This window comes from Acinonyx jubatus, chromosome D2 (assembly GCF_027475565.1).
Source record: "Acinonyx jubatus isolate Ajub_Pintada_27869175 chromosome D2, VMU_Ajub_asm_v1.0, whole genome shotgun sequence".
Taxonomy (NCBI): domain Eukaryota; kingdom Metazoa; phylum Chordata; class Mammalia; order Carnivora; family Felidae; genus Acinonyx; species Acinonyx jubatus.
In genome coordinates this window covers 47615590-47637366 of record NC_069393.1, presented here as the reverse complement: position 1 = coordinate 47637366, position 21777 = coordinate 47615590, and the positions used below count along the sequence as shown (strand labels likewise).

General features: G+C 42.3%; 1 pseudogene; it reads right to left on the bottom strand.

Annotated features, from left to right (window-relative positions):
• Positions 1-16022: 16022 nt before the first annotated feature.
• On the bottom strand, positions 16023-19393 carry LOC106972105 (60S ribosomal protein L12-like; annotated as a pseudogene).
• Positions 19394-21777: the final 2384 nt, after the last annotated feature.

The window sequence follows — 21777 nt, the reverse complement described above, 5'->3', positions numbered from 1 at the left end:
CTCTTTTCAAGCTACTTGAGTGTCAGCTTCCTCGACTATTAAATGGGACGGTAGTGATAGTCATTAATCTTGAGAGTTATAGCAGGGATTATAGATAAATTATTTCAGGGATCTGGCACTCAATAAATGGTAACTAATACTATTAAGCTTAATATGAACCAAAATTATGATGTGACTGGCACAAAATAACTCATATTTGGGCTTACCATGGGAGTCAGAAGCAGATTTTAATCAATATTTCGAAACTATTTCCAACACACAAGCCATTAAATTGTTTCATCGTATAATCCATACCAGACGGAACTCTCTGGTGGCTGGTGAAGTCCAAAAGATCATTAGAGTCCACTGGATCTGTAAAGAATATTTTTGGTCTGGAATGGAGATTATATCAGGAACCATCATCAAGTACTGGCAAGGTAGAACAAGAAATACAAAAATCACGTTGAAATAGGACTCGAATTTAAAGCATTTTTAGGAAGATGAGAAGATAATTTTAAATCATTGAACTCTGATGGATAGAGTTAAGACAATGCCTTAGAAATTACAGGCAGACTCCGGCTGGCTAAAATAAAGAATATTTTTCTGATAACCAGGTTGGTCCAGCATCGGAATGGAGACAACAGAAAGTAGAGAGTTCTGCGATGTGTTCAAAGGGAAAGCAGACACCACATCTGGCAAGAGCATTGTAGAAGAGATTCCTGTGTGATGGGGAATGAGGTCGTATTCTTGAGGAATCCTTTTAGGTATGGCAGAGAGAAAATCAGTCATTTTTGTCTGCTTAGGACCCCTTTGTACTCTTTTTAGCAACAGCATGGCAGTTTTCCGACTCCCATGCTCCGTTCAGGAAGGTTTAGTGCCAGGACTTGATCCCTAGCAGTGGGGGAGCCACGTGACTCAGACACGACCACCCAGGGTACTGACTGCTCCTGCTGTGGTGATGGGTCCAAGGGTGGGCCCATGGGCCCAGATAGGCCAATGAGAACCCTCCTGGGGTTTAAGCTGGAGCCACTGGGGAGATGTAGCTCCTGCTGGCCCCCTGGGATTGCTAAGGAGGTGGCCTCTAAGTTAGTCCTTTGGGACCAATTTGCCACCTGACAGAAGAACCCTACTGAGAATGCAACCATCACACAGGAAACAAAAGCTAGAGTCAGAGACAGGAAATGAGAGAAACTGTCCTGATCGTGTCTTTTGAGGAGATCCTAGATCCAGCCATTCTTTCCAGTTTTATGAACAAATGGAACCCCATTCTTAAATTATTTATTTATTTATTTTTATTTTTATTTTTTTTGCCTAAAGAGGTTTGAGTTAGTTTTTGGTTAAATGCAACCAAATGAGCCTTACTCATATGTATGTTTTATTAGTTGTCAGATACAGATGTTTTATGAAATGAAATATATCTGCGAGCTTCTTCTCATTCCAGAGTACTGATGCCATTCATGAATACAGTAGGGCTAACTAAGGCTGGTGCTCAAAAATATACGCCAGAAGATTCTGCACTATTGTTAAAGATGGGTTGCACATTTACCTTGAAGTGTCTCAGGAACCAATCAACACAGAAAAAGAGCATTATTTATAACACCAGCCGGAGAAGACCAGCTGGTGTTCGTGTAATACGAACAGTGATTGTGGATGCTAGAGATTTCTCTTATGGGTCTGGGTGAGGAGCTCACATTCTCAGCAATCCCCTAGAGCAAGGGCAATGAACAGGTGCTTCCTATGGCTCTTCGTGATACCCTCACCTTAAACTGGGCATCACAGAAAAACAAAGGGAAATGAGATCCCATCTGTACAACGTCAAAGCAGTTTGGTGCATTTCAATGTCTAATCACTGAGCACGGTCAGCAGCTCTGACAATCTGGCTTCGCTAAAGGGAAGAATTGATCAAATTTAGAAGACTGAATGGATCATCTATCCCTCAGGCAGTACTCCCTGAGCAGCAAGACCTCTAGAGCTGGGTGTGCAGGCTGATCCCTTTATGTGGGTTTTCAGGTGAGGGGTCAGTTCTGCTCAACAAGCTGAATGTCCTGGCATAGGGCTACATCCCAGGAGGAAGGTATGCCTTTTTCTCAGTCATCCAAAGTGCAGTCTTCTTCAAATAGCCAAAACGTGAAAAATAAGAATGAAGTTAGAGGTCTCAGAGATGCCGATCTCCAAACTTATTAGAAAGCTACAATAATTGAAACATTATGACACTGGAGAAAAGAGAGACCTATAGACCAATGGGATAAAATAGGGATCACAGAAATAAACCCTCATATATAAGGTCATTTGATCTTTGTCAAGGGAGCCAAGGTCATTCAAAGGGGGAAAGGCTTGTCTTTTTAACAAATGATGTTGGAAAAATGGATATCCAAATGCAAAAGAAAGAAGTTGAACCCTTACTTCATGCCATCTACAGAAATTAACTCAACATGGAACGAAGACCTAATTGTAACAGCTAAAACTACAAAACTCTTAGAAGAAAACATGGGGGAAATCTTCATGGTATTGGGTTTGGCAATTCTGATCTTACTTTTGTCTCCGATGCTTTTGGTGTCAGATCATATACATTTGGCTGCACAAAAATGAAAAATTTCTGTGCAGCAAAAGGACAAAAATCAACAGAGTGCAAGCAATCTACAGAATGGGAGAAGATACTTGCACATCATATAAGGGATTAATTCCGGAACATATGAAAAGCTCTTATCACTCAGCAACACAAAACTAAACAACTCAAACAAAATAGGCAAAGAATTTGAATCGATTATTCCACCCCCCAGAAGATATACAAATGGCCAATAAACTGATGAAAAGATGCTGAATATCACTAATAATTCAGAAAGCGCAAATCAGAACCACATGAGATACCACCTTACACTCACTGGGGTAACTATTGTAAAAGAACAAAGCAACAACAACAACAACAACACCCAGAAAATAAGAAAATAGCAAGTGATGGCAAAGATGAGGAGAAATTGGAACCTTGTGCATGTTGGTGGGAATGTAAAATGGTATAGTTACTATGGAAAATAGTGTGGCAGTCATCAAAAAATTAAAGATAGAATTATCATATGATTTAGTAATCTCACTACTGATCACATCTCCAAAAGCACTGTAAGCAGCGTCTGGAAGCGACCCTCATATTCACAGCAGTATCATTTACAATCGTCAAAAGGTGGAAGCAGCCCAAGCATCCATCCACAGATGAATGGAGAAACGAAATGCTGTATACACACACGATGGAATATTACTCAGTCTTAAAAAGGAAGGGAATTCTGACACGTGACAACATGGCTGAAGCTTGAGGACATCCCGCAAAGTGCAATACTCCCGTCACAGAATGACAAATGCGGTATAATTCCACTTATACGAAGTGTCTAGAATAGTGTAATTCATAGAAACAGAAAGTCGAATGGTGGTTGGCAGGGGCTGCAGGGGAGGGAGAGATGGGGAGGTGTTTAATAGTACAGTTTCCATCTCCCAAGATGAAGCCACTCTGGAAACTGGTTGCACAATAATGTGAATATACTTAACCCTGGTGAGCTGGACCCTTAAAAATGGTTTGAGATGATAAATGGTATGTTATGCATTATACTACACTCAAAAAAGAAAAGGTACAGTTTTCTTCCAAGCTATAGCTTTACAGACTTATATCCACCCAAAGGGTCTTCTGTGTCTGATTTTTATAGAGGTGTTGTGAAAAACAGCTGTGGCTCTGGATACATGTTTCACAATGACTTTTTGGACAAAGGTCGAGGAACAGGTCGAGGTTATGCTAAAGAAAGGCCTGAAGCAGACCTGATGTGTGTCCCAAAGAAGATCTGATCCAAACATTCAGAAACGTAAATGGTCTGACTGGTCTTGAGTACAACTACAGTGTCTGAAAAGACTTGTTCCTGGAAAGAAGGCCATTCAATCTTCACACAGAAGTGGAACAAAGAAATGCATTTGAGCAGGAGTAAGAAAACAGTCCTGATACTATTCCTGAAACACAGGACAAACAGGTCCTAGGCCTCTGAGTTCAGAACTGTAAAATGCAGCCACAGTGATTCCAGAAATGTTCTGAGTATTTGCAGTCCCCCAGCATGACCATAAAACTTTCCAATAAGTTACCCAGAAAATGATTAATTTTGAGCAATGTTATTTCTAACGAAACTTTCAAGATAAATTAGCTGCAAAAATGTACATTCAGTTAACTAAATGAATTGACCTACAGAGACGGAGTGTTGCATAGGAGTCAATTAAATGTTGGCAGGTGGCTGATTTGGAGGTGAGAATTGATCTTAATTCATTCTTAGATGCATGGTCTGGTGGACTGTTGGGCATCACAAAACTGATGACTATTCATGAGGGAATAGTTACAGTTTCTCTAAAAAGGCTTAGGTAAGACTTAAAGCAAAGGTGATACAGAACAGATTCCTCTTTTACCGTGTCATAAAATATTATCTTGTTGATAATATTCCCGCAGAACACATTTGTTCCAGAGACATTGAAGGAAAGTTGTATGTCCAAGCATCGATGATTAGGGATTTGATGCCAAATGCTCAGAAAATGGAAAGACGTCATCGGAGGATGTGGATTCTCCCTCATTTTTCCGTACGTTGAGAACAATTCCGATCGAACATGCCCCACGGTTGCTTTTTTAAAAACCTAGCGAGTGGAAAGAAATATGACTGCTACTAGCTACGAAGTTGTTACATAAGAAGAGTAAAGAGAGAATTTTGCCAACAGATGTGAGAACATATGGTTCTGAAACAGACACATGCATATTGATGGAGTATAGTGTGAAGCTGAATGAGAGGTAAAAGGTGCCTTGGTTATTTAGAACCCAGGGCTGATTGGGTAATCGTTTGGAAAGAACAGAAAGAGGTATAGTCCTCTATCACATGCCAGATTTAATTCAAATTGATTAAAGTTTGAAATACAAAATCTGAAAGCCTTATGCCCTGAAACAATATAGGTGAGTCTCTATAACCCCGAGGAGAGCGTGGCATTTCTAAACATTGTCCCAAAGGCAGAACCCACAGAGGGTTTGAAAGCTTTGAAAGATTTTACACCCAAAATACACAGATTAGCACACCTTCCTTGCAAACATCCGCGAAACGGCCACAGAACGAACTCCGATGAGGACACAGAGGGCATTTCTGTTGGTTGGTAGGGACGGCAAATCCCCCAAACAGAAAACAAGGATCCATATCCATGGACTTGAATACAATTATGTATTTTTTTTTAATTTTTTTTTAACGTTTATTTATTTTTGAGACAGAGAGAGACAGAGCATGAACGGGGGAGGGGCAGAGAGAGAGGGAGACACAGAATCGGAAACAGGCTCCGGGCTCTGAGCGGTCAGCACAGAGCCCGACGCGGGGCTCGAACTCACGGACCGCGAGATCATGACCTGAGCCGAAGTCGGACGCTCAACCGACTGAGCCACCCAGGCGCCCCCAATTATGTATTTTTAGAAAGAAAGAAAGAAAGAAAGAAAGAAAGAAAGAAAGAACATCAACTCCCATCTCCCCCAGTGCCCTCCAAACCCCTGCAGAAAAACAAGCAACCCACCCGCCCCCAATAATCCTTACTACTTAGAAACTTAAAATTAAAACAACTTTATATCAAGTTTTTGGTTTAAAGCAAAAATCAAAAGTGGAACCGAAGGACCATCCTCTAGAACACCAAAGTGCCCAATACATCACTGCCAGGACAATTCCACAACTTTCAAAGCTTTTAGTAAACCTTAATACACAATGGAAGTCGGGGCATATAGTTTTTAAAACTTTTTTCCTCCTCCTATAATTAATGAAACCCTAAAGAGAACAAATCCTTTTAAGGGGATGGAATGGGTTTGGGTAGGGTGGGTCAGCGACTAATGGGGGGGTTTCAGAAAATTTTGAGGCAATGCGGGAGAAATGGGAGCACGGAAGCATATGAAAAAGAGAGAGAAGCCATCTTTTTTGTGACTTTCTGTCACAAAGGGGCTGTGGTAAAAGTTGGAACCCCTCATCCTAATAAGCCCCCAAGGCCTCCCAAGCTCTCAGCATCCTGTCTATAGGGAAGCATGGCAGTTACCTGTGCCCCACCCTTAGCACACACAGTTTGTTTTTGTTTTTGTTTTTGTTTTAATATAATTTATTGACAGAATGGTTTCCTTACAACACCCAGTGCTCGTCCCAACAAGTACCCTCCTGAATGCCCATCATCCACTTTCCCCTCTCCCCCACCCCCCCATCAACCCCTCAGTTTGTTTTCAGTATCCAAGAGTCTCTTGGTTTGCCTCCCTCCCTCTCTGTAACTTTTTAATTCCTTATTCATCCCCCCCAATCATAAAATGAACGTCTGCCTAGCATTTATCCATGAGCCAACAAACCCAAAACCAAACCCTGAGAGTTGTTTTGAAGAAAAGGCAAAGAGAGAGGCTGTAAAACTCGTATGTAGGTATTGGCACGTCAGGTCAGGGCCGCCTTCACTTAGAAGCCTCTCTGCACATGCTCATCTCCTACCCCAGATGTCATTCCAGGGGATAAGAACAGGGAGGGTGTCTGAGGGACTTAGCCCTTCTATCGCCACCCCCCGCTAAAGATCGTGTGAAGTAAATGATCAGAATAAATTAGTTTGAACACATAGATGATTGTTTTTCTCAATCACCAGTGGTTGGGGCTCATGAAGGAGGCCAGTCGAACTATAGACAAAAACAAGCAGTTGTAGTGTGAGTTAAAAAGGGTGAGCCTGCGGGGCGCCTGGGTGGCTCAGTCGGTTAAGTGTCTGACTTCAGCTCAGGTCACGATCTCACGGTCCGTGAGTTCGAGCCCCGCGTCGGGCTCTGGGCTGATGGCCCGGAGCCTGGAGCCTGCTTCTGATTCTGTGTCTCCCTCTCTCTCTCTGCCCCTCCCCCGTTCATGCTCTGTCTCTCTCTGTCTCAAAAATAAATAAACGTTAAAAAAAAATTAAAAAAAAAAGGGTGAGCCTGCTACATTTGGGCCCATCTAAACGTTTTCCTCTCACTTTTGCACACAGGCTTCTGAGCACCCATCTACACAGCCTGGTACCCCTACTGCTTTCTGGCTTCTAATGTCTACCAAACACTCAAAAGCTGCAGCTATACTGAAAGGTATCCCTCTTTTTCCAATGAATCCATGGTTAGTGCCCTCATATCCCAGGGTCGTGGTCCTACGTTGTCCTACGACAACAGCCCCTCTTGTCTTCCCATCCTTTGAAATCTCGACTTACAAGGACACAATAGCTTCCCTCCACCCCCAATCTCCTATTAATGTCTGTTTTTCTACCTCCAAAGCTCCAAACAATTTTCACAGGGGCCAGGAGCTGCTCTTGGGCCCTGTTGCTCCCGGTGGGGGCCCGGACACTGGCCGAGCAAGGTTGGCAGTGGGAAAGAACCCAACCAGCCCGAGATGCCTGCCTGCACTGTTGGAGACAGTGCACTCGCCATAGAAGTGGAGCTCTGAGACTTGTCCCCAGGCCTGTTTTCTACTAATCAGATTGCTTTTGAACAATACCAGGGAATAGAGAAAACAGAGAATGTGTTTCCCCTTGGGTCTTAAAGCCTAAGGCCTGAGCCCCAGAAATCCCTCATCTGGGATGCACATACCTTGAACAACACCTCTTCTTCTATTTCCTTCATAGGTTGGGAGATGGGCAAGGACTTCTGCTCCTTTCTCTCTCCCTCTCTCCTGAGATATGCTCAAAGATGAGGGGGGCTCAGGGGTGTGATTACCTTGAATATGGAGACAGACTGACTGCAGAATTTCTGCCAGGGAACGGAATGTGGAGCTGTATTCATTCCGTTCACTTATTCATTCACGTACAGTATTCACTTCACAGCAGTTATCTCTTCATATACGTGGAGAATAAATAGCTTTTTGATTTTCTCTTTGAGAAAGGCAACCTGATGTATGGAAAGAGAGATCGTTAAGAGCAGAAGAGAGTGGAAGAATCTAGGAAGCACTTTCCAAGAGGAAAGCCCTCTGCCAGGTGAGGGGCGCAGTGGGAAACAGGAGGTGCCCACAGCTTCTGGAAGCTCTGTTTTAGCCTCCCTGCCATGTTCAGTAAGAAGAATGGATATCTCTGTATTCAGCTCCTGGCTCTTTTGTTTTCCAGAAGAAGGTTATTATCCCAGGACAAGCAAACATTGATTTCAGGAAATTATTGACCAGGCACCTTTATCTGGATCTCTTTCTCTCTTATCATATTTTGATTTTGAAAGAGTAAATTCATTAAAAGCAAGAGCTTGGGCTGCCTCGTGGAAATTATAATGAGGACGGATGAAGTCATCAAGGACAGTACCTGGGGCTATCTAGAGAGATGTGCACCAAAACATTAGATCTGTATCCTCTAGGATCTGTATCCTAGAGGACGTGGAAGGCCAGGGCACAAAGCTTTGAGAGGGACTCGCAGAATGTGAGTAGAAAACGCCACCAGAGACAATTCCATAGGGCACTGGGAAGAAAAGCAAAACAAACCCTTATTTGACATCTCTTTTTAAGGAAATGTATTCTTCTGTGCTGGTGGAAATATCCCATATCCGTACTGCTACCCTAGCCAGGAGCTACATGTGGCTCCCGAGCGCGTGAAATGTGGCCAATCGGCAAACCTGACCTAGCTGTGATGGGGACATGGGTAGGGCTGGGCCAAAGCCGCCCTTCAGCGACCATATTTCAGCTGCTACCCGAAGTGTCAGTAGGTGTTCTCCAGAAGAAGGAATGAGAACATTCCAGGAAAGGAAATAATTTGGGGATCTGAAAGACCACTGTGACTGGAGGCGGGAGAGTCACAGAGAGCTTGGAACACGCTCCAGAATTTTGGCACTTTATCCTAAGGGATTTTTGGTGGACTTCGCCCCCGAAAACACACATATGTCCAAAGAGCCTGCAGAACCACGGGCAGGAGCATATCCTCTTTTCCAGCTGTGGCTGCATGCAGGGATGACTGAGAGGTCAGCCAGGATTTGGGCAAAGACAGTGTAGGACGACAGTGGTGTCCATCTGTCCCAGCCAACTTGGTTTGTCACTAAAAGCAAAGTTTAATCCCACAGAGCCTGCCTTATTTGGGTTTGCTGTAGACTCTTCCCAGCTGTGGTGTGCTTACTAAAAGGCAACGGGGCCCTTCAAAAACACATGAGCGTTGAAAGAGCATGGACTTGTGGTGACAATTTTGCAGCAAATAAACCCCACAGAATCTGGTCTCCACACTTAAACTCACCTCTGACCGAACAGAAAGGAAATATAAGAAGGCAGTTTTAACTACCTTGCATTTACCCAACATGAAACTGCCAAGGGCATTGCATCTCAGTGTTACCAGAAGCCCCAGCTTACCGGGACATTCTGCCCCGTTCTCCACTGCAGAAACACGGACCTGAGAGCTTTCATGGTCTGGGTCCCACATCCACTCTGTGGTTGTGTGAAGAAATCAGAAACCTTAGGATCTGTTCAGCTCTCCAGATCTGCCATGGTGAGGGAGAGTCACGAGCATTCTTGTCTGCAGTGACTGCATGAAACTCACATTTCAACAACAGACTACTTTTTAGCTTAAGTAAGGGAGACAGATTTACACTAGCAAAATTATTTGAAGTGCAAATTTAACTGGACATTCCGTATGTTATATCAGGCAGCCCTGCGTGTGGGTGGCATCTCACTGGCATGGCAGGGAGGTGGGGACAGCCTTCTGGGAAAGGTTTGCAAATGAGCCGGCATATCTGAGGACAACTTGAATGACCGCAGGGTTCTGCGGTCTTGTGGCTCCGAAATAAAACCCCAAAAAGTGGCAACATCGTGGACAGAAGCAGATACGGAGTTCAGCAAGCCTAGCTTTTAACTTCCATCACTGTGTGAAACTGGTGCAAGTACCTTGATGTCTCTGAGACCCGGGTTTCTCATTCACAATGAGGACTAATACTTGGTTTTGGAAGTTGAAGTAATGATTGAAGATAACTTATGCCAAGGATGTGGCACCTTATAAATATATGAATTTTTACAAATACAGTGGGACTGGTGGCTCAGTCAGTTAAGCATCCGAGTCTTGATTTCAGCTCAGGTACGATTTCACGGTTTGTGAGTTTGAACACCACGTTGGGCTCTGCCCTGACAACGTGGAGCCTGCTTGGGATCCTCTCACCCCCTCTCTCTCTCTGTCCCTTCCCTGCTCACACTCTAACTCTCTCTATCAAAGAAGAAATAAATAAGCTTAAAAAAATACAGTAGGACTGGTAAAAATCCTCCCAAGGGAAGACTAACACGACTGAAGACAATAGGTCTACGACAAAACTGAAGGTCAAGTGAAACCTGCTGGGCAGCTGTGGGAAGGGCTAGAAGAGGTACTCTGGGCGCAGGCTGACCCGGCCCACAGAATGTGGAAGTTAGCCTCTAGTTTGCTGCTGTGGATTTCCACCAGCAGGCTTCCCTGCATCTCTCAGGACACAGATGCTTCTTTTCTAAAATAAAGGAATTTTATTTAGACAGATGTATTGAAAGGAATCGAGGACAGTTTGCATTTAAAAAAGTTGAAGCATTGATCTCTTGCTTGCCCTGATTTACCATGAAACCAGAGACAAAAGAGTTACTGTGTAGATCTGGTGATGAAGGTGAGCAGGAGGTTGTAGGAATGGGGTGAGGTTTATGGAAGGCATCTCAGTAAATGAGCTTCATGCATGGGTTGCGTTGTGTTACTGTTCTACTGACAGGGGCACTGAGGAGCGGAGGGGACCCTGCTGTGGCACAGGTGCTGAGTGGTCCTTCCGCATCTGCGTGGCATTTTACAGTGTGTCCACGAGCTCTTTGACACAGCTCGAAAAGTGGACCCTAAGTCTTCTCTCCTTAAGTGAAATCAGGGCTTAATGATTCATGTTTAACAAATAGAGTGGAGGTGATGGTGTACTGAGCTTCCAAGACTAGGTCATGAAAGACATTGCCTCCTCCTCCTCTCTTTGGGATCACTCACGATAGGGAAAGTTGGACATAGTGTAAGGACACTGAAACAGCCCTACAGAGAAATCCGCAGGACAAGGAACCGAGGCCTCCTGCCAACAGCCACGCGGAGGAGACATCTTGAAAGCAGATTCCCCCATTGTAGCTGAGCCTTCAGATGACTATCGCCTCACGAGTGACCCTGACTCAGAACCACCCCGCTAGGCTGCTTCCAGATCCCTGGCCATCAGACGCTATGTGACATGATAAATGCCTGTTGTTTTAAGCTGCTAAATTTGGAGGTGATTTGTTAAGTAGCAGTGGATAATTAATACAAAACCCAATAACAACTAAAACATATTGAGTGCTTAGTATGTGCCAAGGACTCTTTTAAGCATTTACACATGTTAACTGTTATTTTCTCTAGTTCACAAATGAAGACGATGAAATACAGAAATGTTACATAACTTGCCCAGGTAAATACACGGTAATGACCTAAATATATGTAGACCTAAATATATGTAGATTCTTTTTCCATATGTGATCTCTCATGCATGTTTGTTTTATTGCTGTACTGTCTGTTTCTTTACTAGATTATAAATCCCACAAGGTCAGGGAAGGCATTCTACCCATATCATCGGAACCTAGCAGAGTACTTAGAACACAGTATGCCTAGAATAAATATTTAGATAGATTGAATAAATGGATGATGAAGAAGTAAATTAAAAAATCATTACATACTAGCTCTTTGCCCTAGAAGCTTAAGCTTTTGAGTCTAACACAGAGCCTTATATGGGAACTTCACTGTTGGGTAATATTAGTGTGTCCTTTCACTTAGAATTGAAAAATTGGACTTTATTTTGTTGCCAAATTTAGATGGTGCACAATGCCTCAATCTAACCCAGAAATCCACTGTTTCACAAATGTGTACTTAAATCCAAGGAAAATTGGAAATAACCTAAATACCCAACAATAAAGTTTAATAAATTATGTACTTCAGTGCAATGAAATTTTATGCAAGCTCTAAAATTATAGAACTATGTTGAATCAAGAAAAATATTTCAAACAATATTGAATGAAAATAGCAAAAACAAAGTAAATTTTAGGTAAATTTATATTACATACATTATGTAATTATTAAAAATAATTAAGCATATTTATTTATATTCCATGAAGTGAACTCAAAGACATATTTCTAAGTTTTAATGTTAGTAACATATGGATAGTATTGAGCAAAATAATATTTTTAGTTAAGTGCAGAGAAAAATCCCTTTCCAAGTATTGCCCTTAACCTAAGTGACAGCAAACACTGAAAGAATATTTTACATGAAGCTTTGCTCTTGTGTGCAAAGCTTGAGGCAAGCCTGGCATGTCAATGAACATGGTACATCATGCCAATGGCACCACATGTCAATGAGCATGTGACCCAGCACAGAGCAAAATCAACTGGATGTTAGCAGATTCCCATCAGAAGATTCACCATGAAGATGCTCAGAATATAGTAGCTGAAGCCTTAAATATCATCTGGTCAAGCTCCTCACTTTATAGATGTGGAAACAGAGGCACAGAGAGGTGAGGTGTTGTGTACCCCAGGCCGGATGGCTATTAACTGCAGGAACCGAGACGAATATTCAGATCTCTGGAGTCTTAACTGAACTGTAGAGAGCGATGTACACTCTGTAGCTATTTCATGTATGTCGTATGTCATGACAATAAACTACTATTATGCCTATTTCACAGATGGTAGAATCGAGACCCAGGGAGTTTGAGTGACTTAATGTGTTGGTTTCAGAGTGTGACTTCTTATGTGAGACTGACTAGTTTCAAACTTTTCTCAAACATTTAACCAGTATGTATGACTTGGGAAAGTTGCTTAGTCTCTCTAAGACTTGGGATCATCTGGAAAGTGGGGGCAAAAATAGCCCTAAGTTATAGGGCTGTTGTGAGGATGACACGAGCTAGGTAGCCTAGAGTTCCCAGCAGTGTACCTGCACATCGTGAGAATTTCAATCCATCTTAGCTTTTTTCTTTATTGTTTATATATCAACCGTGAGAGATCAGAGCTCAAATTCCACACTGACGTTTGGAATTCTACAAATGGTTTTCAATACCAAGTCTGACATATTTATTTCATATCTCTGCTATCATCTGATGCTAATGCTGCCGTAAGTAAGGGTTGTGACCTTGAGCGATTTGTTTCCTTTCTCCTAGGGTCTTGCTCACCTTTGCAATGGGATGTGGGTGCTTGGGGCCGGGTTTGTGAGCTCTGAGGTTGCTTTTAGCTCCAGGATGCTATTCTTTTTTTTTTTTAATGTTTATTTACTTTTGAGAGAGAGAAAGAGACAGAGTGTGAGCCGGGGAGGGGCAGAGAGAGAGAGGGAGACACAGAATCTGAAGCCGGCTCCAGGCTCCGAGCTGTCAGCACAGAGCCCGACGCGGGGCTCAAACCCACGAACTGTGGGTCATGACCTGAGCCGAAGTCGGATGCTTAACTGACTGAGCCACCCAGGTACCCCACCAGGATGCTATTCTTTCCTGAGTGCCCGCCATGGAAAATGAGCGGCTTCAGGACCATACAGGATGCAGAGATGGTCCTGCCCCACGGTCAGCTTAGACAAGACGTATGCACCATCTAGTGCATGATTGGGTAGAGAACAAAAGCTGCTCTGAGAGGGAGAGAGACAGAAGCAGGCCTCTTGGGGCTTCAGAAGGGAGTAATCCACTTTCACCGTGTGGAGTGAGGGGAGATTAAATGGAAAGGGGAGCTTTTAGGATGGGCCTTGAAGAGCAAGTATGCTGGAGGAATAATGAGCCTGGAGATGGAGGGAGGCAGGTCTATACTGTGAGGGCTTCAAATACAGGTAAGATGGAAATATATGCGTGACAACACTGACCAGCCGTGAACAGTCCAGGCCGCAAAGCCCAGGCTATGACATATCGGTGGAAAGGGAGGGTGGGAAGGAGGAAGGAAAGAAGAAAGAGCCAGAGGAGACTCTGCCCTTCTATATGTGGAGCCTGGAGGCTGGCTGGGGAAGAGGGGCTGATCGATTTCTACTGGGTAACTGCTCCTCGTGGGTGTCCATGGGGCATCAGATAATGGTGGCCAGAAGAAAGCAGGTTTAAGGAGCCGCATCTCTGCAGAGAGGCCAGGACTGGCCGCACAAGAGGTGCACGCTGCTCCCGGATTCCTGCCTCCAGTGCTCACCAGGCACCACCCCCTCCACCAGGCGCCGTTAGGGACTGTGAATTCCCAGATGAGCCGAGCACCCTGCCCCTGGTCTCTGAGCAGTTTAGTTGTCAGCAGTGAGATTCAGAAGCATCAGAGTAGAGGAGGTGGGGCATCGTGACACCCTGTGTTCAGGTCCACGGCGTGTTAGTTCTGGAGTGGTCCAGCTCCTGGTCTCCGCCTACAGCAGACTGAGCCAGCGCTGCTCAGGGTACCCAGGCCGCTGGCACAGAGCTCCCTGGAGGTCCTGGCAGCCCTGGGCCGATGGAGGTGAACAAAGGACTCAAGTCAGGGATAGTGGTCTTTACTGATTTATTTTTTCCCAAAGCAGCTGCTCTTGATGTGGTAAGAATAGTATTCACCAAAGGCAGGAGACAGAAAGCAGGGTTTGATGGCGATGTGGTGGGGAGGAGAGGAATGGGAAGGGAGGGCCGAGAGGGTGTCCCCCCCACCTGCTGTGCTCACCGCGGGCCACCTTACAGTCACTGCTGCCATCACCTTCCCTCCTTGTAACCCAGGACTCTGACCCCAGGCTACACACTGATTATTTGCTTTGGTGATTAAAATGAGTTGTGTGGGAGTTGGGGGGGACAGATGTGGCTTAGGAAGAACAGGTGTCTCATGACAAGATCAAAGGGCCAGTGAGGGTGTCGTGATGAATTTGAGCTGGAGCTGAAAACTGCGTGCGCCCCTGGCCTGCTTTGTCCGAGCCCCGCATCCCAGGGCCCCGGGGGTGCACGCAGGGGTGGGCTTGCTGCCTGGGGTGGCCGGGCCCAAAAGGAGCCAGAGGGTGATCCCAGGAGATGCCCCTTGAGAACCTCAGTTATAAAGTCAATATTGAAACTCAGGAGCTGGGAAGACCTGGGATAGAGCTGTTCATGGGGAGCAATGGCCACAAATGTAAAAGGAAGGAAAATGTAAAAGCAGTTTCAAGCTTTGGGGTCGCAACCGACCTGATGTTGGGTCCAGGTGTGTCAGGCCCTATGTATGAAGCCCTAGGCAAGCCACATGGCTCTTCTATTAGAGTTATGCTCAAATCCATACAGCGGAAACACAAGACAATAGCTTAACCAATTAAGGATTTGCTTTCTCACACAAAACGAAGTCCTGCGATAGCACAGTGGCTCTCAATGTCATCTGTGTTCCAGGATCCTCTCTTTCCATGCTGCCCTTAGGTGAGTCTTTTGTCCTCTTGCTCCCTGCCTCACATTCATAGTAGGTTGCTTGCCCAGATCCTCGTGTCTGCATTCCAGACAGACAGAAGGAAAGAAGCAGAGAAAGGTGGCACCGGAACCTGGGAGGCAGCCTGTATGAGACCCACCCCCCCCCCCCCCCCCAACCAGCTCAGGGCAGGTTGTGTGGAGAACAACTGACTGTATTCCTGCCCTAAACAAAATATTCTGCAAGTGAATAAACGCTGCCTCGGCACCTAGGGGTGTCTGCTCTGCCTCTTCCCTATCTGTACAAGGGTCAGGCAATAATCTATTTAAGGAGGGTAGCATAGAACTTTCCATGTAGTGGACACAGTGTTGATAGCCGCTAATGATATGAAACAACCCTCCTCAGCTACCTCTGAGAGTCACAGTGGAGGACAGGGTGAGCACCTGACCAAGGCTAAGAGAATTTTTCTTTTGAGCAAAGTCTATCAGGTACGTATATATCCAAACTCATCGAAATGTATATAACATTAAATATGTGCAACTTTTGTATCCTGATATTTTCAATTCAGTTGGAAAAAACCAAAGAGTATCGATTGAAAATGCTTCCACTCTTGGATTGTCATATTCATCCAGAAGTTTATGCTCCTTTGTTTTAAAATAAATTTAATTTTTTTAAGAGAGTTATTTTTTATTTTTATTTTTTGGTTGTCAAATGATCCTTTACTGAAACATTTCCCTTTGTAGTTCTTAACTAGCTGGGCATTCCACTATACCAGCATTGATGTTATGAGGTTGGTGCCCATCAACATTGCAGTCCACAGATTAGGCAGTCCCCAGGATCTCTTTTATGATTCCAGAGAGTTCTCCGCTAGAGATCAGTGCCGCCTCTGTTGGACAATGTTGACAACTTATCAAAAGTGATATTTCCACTGTGCTTGATGTTTCTCTGCTTCTTTCTGCCTTTTAGTGGTTCCTTGAGGGCTTTGATAATTAGGGCAGAGGCAGAAGGTTCCACTTCAATCTCGGCCTGGGTCAGTTTCACTGTCATCCTCAGACCCTTCCAATCACCAGCTGCCTTGGTGATGTCATCACCAACATTTTTTGGAGATAGACCCAAGGGGTCGATCTTTGGAGCCAGGACAGATGCGGCGCCAACTTCCCCACTGGTGCACTTCAGATATACAACATTGATCTTGTTGGGGTCAACTTGGGCCACATGGTGGAGGTGACTGGTGTTGGATGAGCCTAGATTCAGAGGACTGAAAACAGTTGCACTTTTGCCTCCTCCCAGCTGAAAGCCAAAAGCTAGGATAGTATTATATTTACAAAAATATCATGAAGGTAATATAGAGGGTTCCCATATATTCCATACCCCGTTTCTCTTATTACTCTTATTAGTAACATCTTACATTAGATGGTGCATTTGCCAAAATAAATGAACTAATATTGATATATTAGATTATAGACCTAAAGTCTATACTTTATGCACATTCCCTTAGTTTTTACCTACTGTCCTTTTTCTGTTTCAGGATCCCATCCAGGATACTATATTTCATTTAGTTATCATGTTTTCTTAGGCTCCCCTTGGCTGGGATAGTTTTTCACACTTTCCTTGGTTTTGATGATCTTGACAGTTTGGGGGAGTACTGGTCAGGTGTATTTTAAAATTTTAGAATGCCCCTCTACCGGGATTTGTGTGATGCCTTTTCTCATAATTAGACTGGGGTTTTGTGTTCTTGGGAAGAAGATCATAGAGGTAAAGAGCCATTCTTACATCAAGGGTACATGTTCTCAATATGACATCACTGTTGATATTGACCTTGATCACCTGACTGAGAAAGTATTTGTCAGGCTTCTCCACTGTGAAGTTACTCTCCCCCCTCTTTTCATATTTTGCTTTTTGGTAGGAAGTCATTATGTACCATCCCCACCTGGAGAGTTACAAAGAGTTCTGCTCTACCTTGTGGAGGGCTGAGTATCTACATAATTTATTTGTAATGCTGCATAGGAGATTTATCTCCTCTCCATAATGATTTACTTATTCAGTCATTTATTTATATCAGTATGGACTCATGAATATTTACTTTATATTTTGGGCTATAATCGATTACAGTTGACCCTTGGGTAATACAGGGGTTTGGGTGCCGACCTCCTATGCAGTCAAAAATTTACATATAACTTTTGATTTCTTAAAACTTTACTAATAGCCTACTATTGACTGGAAGTCTTAGCAATAACATGAATGGTTGATTAACAAACAGTTTGTATATGTATTATATACTGTATGCTTATGATAAAGTAAGGTAAAAGAAGGAAAACATTATTTAAGAAATCATAAGGAAAAGACAATACATTTACAGTATTGTACTGTATCTATTGAAAAGAGTTCACAGTTAAGTGGACCCGCACAGTTCAAACCCATGTTGTTCAAGGATCAACTGTACAACATCATTTATGTTGTCGCTCAAATTGTTCCAACTTTGGCCATTGGGAGCTTTCTCAGTTGTCTCTTGTGTCCTTTGAACATGCCCTCATCAATATATTTTGTTGTTTGAGCGTTTCCTTTCTGGCCTTCTAAGATGCTCTAGGTTCGCTTTGTGTATTTCCTGCCCTAGTCCTACAACACCATTTTTCTCCAGGAAGCACAGTTTCTTTACATCAAAAATGATATTAGAACCAAGATCTGGGTGCTAGGTATGTTCCTTGCTATTGAGGTGTCCTTGTTTCTAGGTCCTCTCAGGGGACAGAGAAAGGAAATATATGTGTGTATACTATATAGTATACATACTATATGTGTGTATACTATATAGTATACATACTATATGTGTGTATACTATACCACGTGGGTATGCTTGTGTTTGCATGCAGATATATATCCACTTGTATCTATATTAATCTAAACATGAATTTATACTATTTCACCGACTCTAATGCATTACTGTATGGAACATTTTAACCTCCTTCCCTTGCTTATCTGTCAACACCCACTTCAAAAGTGAAAAATATGGCTCTTACTCTCTGTATCCTGGAAAATTATTCTCCAAAAGTTAAGGCGAAATAAAAACTTTCTTAGGAAAAAACTGAGGAAATTCATCACTGTTAGACCTGTCCTCTAAGAAATGTTTTAGAAGTGCTTCAGGTAAAAGGAAAATGAGATAGTGACAAACGGGTCTACGTAAAGAAAGAAAGAAAAAGTATTGGAGAAGAAAAAAAAAAGTCAAATAGAACCTTTATTTTTCTTATTTTTAATTAATCTAAATTTTAACCATTTAAAGTATAATAGTAACAATTATTGAGTGATTATAGCATACGAATAAGTAAAATAAGTGAATGACTGTGGTTGTCTCATGTCAGGAACCAGGAACTCCTTGAACATGACCTTGAACGCTCTTTGTCCCCATCAAGAGTTGTCTCTGTTGTAATCCTTACAGCATTTGATAACATCTTGTGGCAGATACAGCTTCCTCTCAGTGCCTCACCCCATTTTGTTTGTCTAGTAAAAGTAGAACAGGACATTAGTCCTTGCAGTGGCTGGGGAATTGGGGAGGTAATAGAAGAAGAAATCAGAAGGAGCTGGAGACATATGCCCAGTTTTATAAATGGGAGCCATAGGGGTTGATATTGGGAGTAGGAGGGCAGAGTCACATTTGAGAATACAGTAGGTGATGCCATTTGAACATAATGGAGTACTGCAGAGTCAAAGTTTGTGACCTGGGCAACCAGGCATAGCAAATTTCCAACCACCATTCTAGTTAATTATTATTATTAACTTTCCTGTGTCCTTGATGGGTTTTGGGGGTCACTGCTGAATTCACCCGGGACATAGATGCCCTGCTACCCTCAACGGGCTTGAGTGACTTAAGGTACAATCCTTCAAAATTTTGAGTACATGAATTGAATGAAGTTGTATGAGCCTGCAGGTTAGCTCACGTAAAGGTGTAGGGATGGCTGTCTCCAAGAATATTCTACTGGAGAATTTGGGAAAGGATAAACTGGGTTGAGACCCTGCATAATACACACAGCGCAATGCATTCTTGTTGATGAGTAGAGGGAGAGATGACCATAGGAACCCCATAAATATATTAGAGGAAACAGTGCTTATAACAAACTCACATCATTGTGGAAATTGCTGTACTGGGCTTTCACTTGGACAAAACATTGAGGGTTAGAGTGAAATGTCCCTACAACTTGAATGCAAATATCTCTTCTGAGATTTCATGTCATAAAGTGAAGAAATGTTTTTTTCTTCTTGGTGGTTATTACAAGAATTCTTTATTCAGAAGGGACATGGATTTTTTTTGGGGGGGGGTGGAATTGGTTTTATAAGCCTATTGAGGGGATAGAAACAAGCTTTAAGTACATGGGTTTTGGGCTGGTGCCTAGTTTCCACGAGGAAGAGAAAAGCTCTGTTTAATAAATGGGAAGGGGAGGAGTTTAATGTTCCTAAACAGACAAATCCAGGAAGAAAGAAAAAGAATCAAGAAGGATTGACTCCCATGGGAAAGGATGATTAATGGCTCTGGAATTGAGAGCAGATCCCAAAAGAGCAAATAGAAATGTCTGATAGCTTTTTGTTTTGTTCTGTTTTTATCATGTTGGTACTGCATGATAGAAATCCTCTTTGCCATCTTCTCTGTAAAATTGCCCCCAATCTGGAGTGTGTGGATTGGGGGTGGGGAATTATGAAGGGAAGAGGCAGATCCAGACAATAGACTGAACCCATGTAATTGATGAGGCAAGCTCTTTGCCATAAGTCACTAGGCATGACAAGTTGAGTGTGTGTGTTTTCTTGATCAAGGCAGAATGAGTGAAGCCTAAAAATCCTTTAAGTCTTGGCTGCATATGAAAGAAAGTGTAATAATAATTAACTTATCTGTGTGAACCAGAGTGTGAAAAGTTCACAGTACCAACATATCTCTTATTCTTTAGGGGAGCTTGTCATATTTGCTCTGACTTCACAGGAAGGCATGAGTATGTCCATGAATGTGTCCATTCTGGCAACCTATATTCATAATCCTGTAAATAATGAAGATGAGAGATGAAAGCCAGCAGACCTGTTCTAAAAGAATTGCTATAGTAATTTCTTTTGGCAGAAGGGAAATTATATCAGAGGGAAACCTGAAATATCAAGGATGAAGGAAGAGCAATAGAAATGGTAAATATTTGTATAAATTTGAAAGCAAATATTATAACATTGTCTGTTGAAGTTTTCAACACGTATAGATGTAATACGTCGGATAACTACAACATAGAAGGGAGAGGGAAAAGGGACCTGTATAATGGTAAGGTCTATATATCTCACTTAAGGTTGTAAAACACTGACTCTAGATTTTTTAGTTAAATATGTTTATCATAATCCCCAGAGCAATCACTAAAACAGACAAATGAAATGCAAGAAAAAAAATATACACAGAGAAATATAGTCATTTATACAGCAGATAAATAAAAATAGAATATTAAAAAGTATCTGAATATTCCCAAAAGAAGGCAGGGAAAAGGAAACCAAAAAATGAAAAAAATGACATAATAAGCAAAGATCAAATACAAAGCGGTAGACTTAAATCTAAACATATAAATAATTACATTAAATGTAAATGGTCTAGACACACCAATTAAGAAACAGAAAGGTCAGAATTGATAAACAAACACATGGTACAGCTATATGTTGTCTAAACGATAACCACACAGGTAAGTTAAAAGTTAAAGGATGGAAAAACATACACTATGTAAATACTAAACTAACACCAAAATAGCTCTATTAATATCAAAGTAGACTTCAGAGCAAAGAAAATTACCAGAGACAAAGAAGGGAAATATATTCTAAAAGAGAGTCAGTTCTTCCTGTAGACTTAACAACAATACATGTGTAAAAACTAAAATCAGAGCTTCAAAATACATGATGTAAAAGCCAGCAGAACTGAAAGGATTACAGACAAACCCACAATCTCAGTTGGAGATTTCAACATTGTGTCCGTAATGATAGAACTAACAGATAGAAAATCATCAAAGATGTAGAAGAACAGGTAAGCACCATCAACCAAATGGATCCAATTGACATTCATAGAATTGTCCACCTGAACCAGCAGAACACACATTTCAGGGGAAAGTAGAGTATTTGAACTGAGCAGAAGTGAAAATATAACATATAACATTTGTAGAATAAAGGTAAAGGAATGTTATCAGGGAAATTTATAGAATTAAGTGCTTATGTTGAAAAAAAGAGAAGTTTCAAATAAATATTCTGAGCTAGTTTCTATAAAAAGACAAGCTAAAGAATGCCAAAGCAAGCAGAAGAAACAAAATAAACTTAAAAAATATAATAAAGGTAAGACCAAAAATCAAATAAATTTAAAACAGAAAAACAATAGAGAAGAATTGATAAAACCAAAAGCTGGTTCTTTCAAAGACAAACCTCTAGAAAAACTGACAAAGATAAAAGGAGAGAAGAGTCAAGTTATCAACATCAGGAATGAAAGAAGGGATATTACTATGGATCCTGTAG